The sequence below is a fragment of the Papio anubis genome, chromosome 10, assembly GCF_008728515.1.
Source record: "Papio anubis isolate 15944 chromosome 10, Panubis1.0, whole genome shotgun sequence".
Classification (NCBI taxonomy): domain Eukaryota; kingdom Metazoa; phylum Chordata; class Mammalia; order Primates; family Cercopithecidae; genus Papio; species Papio anubis.
In genome coordinates, this window is record NC_044985.1 from 30,902,671 (window position 1) to 30,908,067 (window position 5,397).

Sequence of the window (5,397 nt, forward strand, 5' to 3'; positions counted from 1 at the left end):
TGAAGAGTCAGGTAGGGCCCAGAAATATGTATTAAAACAAGTCTGCTAAATGATTCTGATGTGCTTTAAAATTTGAGAACCACTGTTTTAGAATATTGAAAACACACTGTTCTGATAAGAAAGCTGTTAATTTTTAAAAGACTTTCAGCATCAATCCCCATGATTTTTTTTTTCTTTTTTTTTTTAGTATTTATCAAATGCTTATACACCATGAGGAAACTGAAGCACAGAGAGGCTAAGTAACTAACTGAGTAATGCAACTAGTAAGTGGCAAAGTTAGGATTTTGACCCAGGAAGTCAGGCTCTTGAGTAAGGGCTGCTCAGTTTTCCTACGTGCGCTTCAGGAAGCCGGCTTCATCTCCAGACCTAGAGGTACTGTGTATGGCTTAGATACCACACAGTCCATGTCACTCTCAAAAATTTCAACATCTCCTATCAACACCTCATGTCTTTTTTCCTCAAACTCTGCAAACTCTACATTTAGTTACTTTATTACTTCATTCTCCTCTATTAAAATGTAAGTTCCATGCAAAAAGACATTTAAATTTTTTTCTTACTATGGAAATATTCAAACATATGTGAAAGTAGAGAAACAGTATAATTAATCCAAATTATCTGTTACCACTTTCAAAAATACCAATATATGGTCATTCTTGTTTCATCTGTATTTCTACCCACTTCCTATACCCTGGACTATTTTAAAGTAAATCCTGAACATCGATCATATCATTTCTTCTGTAAACATTTCAGAATAAACACTTAAAAGATAAGAGCTCTTAAAAATATAACTTTAATATCATAGCTTTACAAAAGAACCTATAATTTCTTAAAGTCTTCAATGTCCAAGCAATATTTAGATTTTTCTGATTTTCTTAAAAGTTGCTTTAAAATATATTTGTTTAAATCAAGACCCAAATAATGTCCATATATCGTGATTGGTTGGCAAGGCTTCTTCAAGTGGCATTAGGTCTATAGGTTTCCCCATTATCATTCTGTACATATTTCTCCAGTTTTATTTCTTGAAGTATTTTATTGTTATTATTATTGATAAAATCAGGTAATTTTGTCATGTTAAGTAAAGGTTAGCAAACTTTTTCTATATAGAGCCAGATAGTAAATATTTTATATTTTGAGAGTCATATGAGCTCTGTTTCAACTATTGAACTTTGCTGTTCAGTCATAAAACAGCATAAACAATATGTAAACAAATGAGCAAGACTATGTTGCAATAAAACAGCATTAACAAAAATAGGTGAGGAACCAAATCTGGCCCACAGGTCACAGTTGCTGATCCTTCCTATGGAATGCCACAGTCAGATTTCATTAATTACCCACCTATGGAATCCTTTATCAGATCTTCTGTTCCTTCTAGTTTCTGTAAATTGGTAGTTAAATCTAAAGGCTTGATCAGATGTAGGTTTGATTTTGTTTTCTTATTCATTTATTTTTATTTTTGTGAGACAACTTACGTACACACATGCATGCATGTATACATATTTTATGTATCCAAAATAGGTATATATGTATACATTTATGTATGTAAGTTGTCTCATAAAATAAAAATATATGAAAAAGTGTGCGTGTGTGTGTGTGTGTGTGTGTATATATATATATAATTTTCGTTAGGGGGTTATTACAGCAAACAAAACAAAATAAAAGAAAACCAGTAAAGAAGCAGTGCATATTCATCATAGGATACTTCTATCACATTTTGAGATGTATGTATTAATTAATGATCATTGCCCAGATCTATTAATAATATCTCAAGAGCCAGAAGATAGTAATATTCTTATTTCATTGTTACTTCTTTATTTATTAGAGAGAACAGTGTTAAAAAGAGAAATTATCTTTGGTCACCCTGAGGTACAGTTCACACAGGAAAGAAAGAATAATTGCTTGATGATTTAGCTTATCATAATGAGTTTGTTTTCTAGAATCCCTCAAAGATATCTAAACTTTTAAAGTATCAGTATAAACCTATGATTTAAAGTATTTGAAGTTTTTAAATCAATTGTCCTTGTTATTCATATGGCACACACATTTTTCCATCTTTGTTCAGTAGAAATTTTTCCAAATTGTGTCTGATTCTTTTTGGCACAATTCTACTAGTTTTTGAAAGCATCCCTATTTTAAATTATGGCAAGATGTTTCAGATTTATCTTATAAATTATCTGCCCCAGACACTGAATTATCCATTTCTCCAATGAGTCCTGGTTCCTTTTCCTGACAAAAGGCATTTAGAGACCATAATCTGAGCATTAGGGTTGTACTTGCTAATGGGTTAGTCATTGTTTCTAGGGCTATTCATTGAACAGAGTTGGAAATTATTTTCTTAAGAATACATATATAACAAATTCATACAGAAGCTTCAAAAATTTTTGGACAGGCAGAGTGGCTCAGGCCTGTAATTTCGGAACTTTGGGAGGCTGAGGTGGGAAGATTGCTTGAGTCCAGGGGTTTGAGACAAACCTGGGCAACATAGTCTCTACAAAAGACAAAAAAATTAAACTTATCAACCTTCAATCTGTATCTTCTTCCAATCATGCCAAAAATCTGGGTTCTCAAGGACATGTACATAATTACTCATTTGATTTATTAAATATCTCAAAGTATAGACCTAACAGACTCAGAATAATGGTAACAATATTACTCTCAAAAGTATTATAACTTAAAATCATTTAGTATTATTTTTAAGTTCTTTTTGTTATCTTAAGTTCTTTTTGTCCTAGGGATATACAATCAAATTCCTGAATTTTAAAATCACCTGGAGTAGTTCCTTCCTATGTGACTATTCTGTTTCTGTGCTGTCTAGTATGGTAGCCATTAGCCACATATGGCTAGTAAAAATATAATTTAAGTGACTTAACTATAACTTAAAATTAAGTTTCTCAGCATACTAGCTGCATTGTAAGTGTCCACTAGCCAAATGTAGCTAGAGGCTACTATTAAATAGTGGAGATATAGAATATTTTCACCATCACATAAAGTTATATTGGGTACACGGTTATTTTCTTTCCTTTTAAAACATTTTTAGAAATTATTTTTATATGTATTTTATTCTGTTTTTTTATAAGGTGAAAATCTACATAATTCCAAAGACAAATCAAGAAACAGTATATACTCAAAGAAGTCTAGTTTCTGTTCCTCTTCCCTCTACCCTGTTCTCTCCTTCCCATGATAGATCAAGTTTTAACATTTCTGTGCTTTATCTTTCTATTGGTTTTATTCTTAATGTGAACAAACATATATATATACTTATAGACACATATATAATTCTCATATTTTCTTAAAGGGCAGCATACTATTTATTATTTAATTGAATAGTATTTTTCTATTATTTGCAAAGAAAAAATGCAGTATAATATAACCACTAATCTTTTAGAAATAAATCAATTCTGACTCGCCATTAAAGCCTTTTTAAAAATGATCCTGGAGATGTGGAGAAATCAATGAGACACTAAATCCCAGTGAAACTTAAAGTTTTGGACAGTTATTAACACAGTAACTTAAAGCTCAAGTTCATGATCAAAAGTAAATTCTAAAATCCCAAGTGGTGAGTGAAGGGTGCCATATGTGTTGGAACACAAGAATGACCAGATCAGCCCAAAAGGATGCCAGAGAGTGATACTGACTTGCTCTCCAATAAGAAAATTTCAAATCCATCTGAGTTGGTTGCCAGCAAATGTGATTTTTTTTGAAAGAGTGGAACATGTTCATATTTCCTTAGTTTTTGTCAACAACTTAACAGCTGTGTTCCAAATGGACTGAAGTTGAGCCAAAATATTGTCTGGCAGCCCTGAAAACAAAATCTGATAATAATTGATTTTCAGAGCATTCACAGTATGAATCCCAACATTCCACAGTCTGGGGATGTTGGGGAGATAAGGGGGTGGTGAACATAGGTCTTTATTTTCTTAATTCTAGATAATACATGACCAAAGAAAATCTAAACAAGAGATTAGCCCAATCATTGTGTTCTATTTCTTAAGATGGAGTGAAGTATCTATGAGATACATAAAAAAATATATCTTTTTCTGCCTGAATGCTTCATACTAATCTAGAAGGAGCCTTGGTTACCATTATGACACTTTAATGACCCAAAATAGTGTGCATGTAAGCATGATATCCCGCATTTGAAAATAAGAGAAACATCAAGTATTACATCCAATGCTGAGGAATATATGGAAGGCAACTCTCACAAGTTCTCAGAAACCTGTGATTCTTACAAGAAGAAATAAATGAAATATAAAGTACTGAACATATTTCCCTTTAAGATATTCTCCAAAGCTAGTGAAAGGCATTGCAGAAATGTAAAGTATTCCATGACATTGTTTAGCAATTCCATCTTGTGGGGAGGGAAAATGCAGCTAAGATCAACCTTGGGACACCCCCCTAAATATCAATGCCTGCTTTTCATCCTGTATTTTGTTTGGGATCAAGTCATCTGACTGAGTACACTTGAATTTTCACCTGAAATATTTAGTCAGTTCTTAAAGAAAATAAAAATAAAAAACTTTTCTCTATTAAAGAGAAAATACCTTATTTCCTCAGTAAATAACCTGGGACAAATTAACATATCATTGTCGCCTCTTGTTTTTAAAATTTGTAACTTTCTCTTAGCTTCCCTGAGCTAGCCATGTGTAGATATTTTCAGTCAGCCTGACTATATTCACTAACCATATATGTCTACCTTTTTGGAAAATATCCCCCATATAAATGTGAATGAAATTATAAATTTGAATCCTGTATACTCACTTTTTGAACTCTATTTACTCACTAGCCAATATTCAGTTAATTGGGAAACCTGTACGGTGAATCTCCTATTCATACCTTTGATGCTCATCTGGGTCAACCAATGAAAAAGGGGAAAAATGAATTATGCTTTTTAAAATCATTAATAAGGTATAAATCTCTAATAAAAATGCATGAATCACAAATGTGCTGTCACAGAGAAAAATAATAAGCTGAAGAAACCTCAAGGTCCTCTGGTTCAGTCCTTTTGCTCAGTAGAAGGAACTGAGGCTCCAAGAGTTTATGAATGTGTTTATCTTGCCGTACTTTTCTAGCACATTAGTAGCAAAATTAAGCTAGATGGGACTCCTGCCTACCTGTCCAGAACTATTCTCTCATAGTGTCAGGTTGTGTATTGTCATGTATGAGCAGGTAGCAGGATTATTCTTGTTCAAAATAAACACTATCAGTGATTATCAGAATGAGGGTATTCCCTGCCAGGATCACATCCTCTTTCTGATTCACATTTCCTGACTTGGAAAGCACCTGCCCTCACTGCTGGCACCTCACAAATGTGGGATAGTTAAGCTGACCTGGGCTGAAGGTGGCTGGTTCCCAGAACTTTGGCTCTAAGAATCTGTTAATGGGCTCTGATCTTGGGGTATA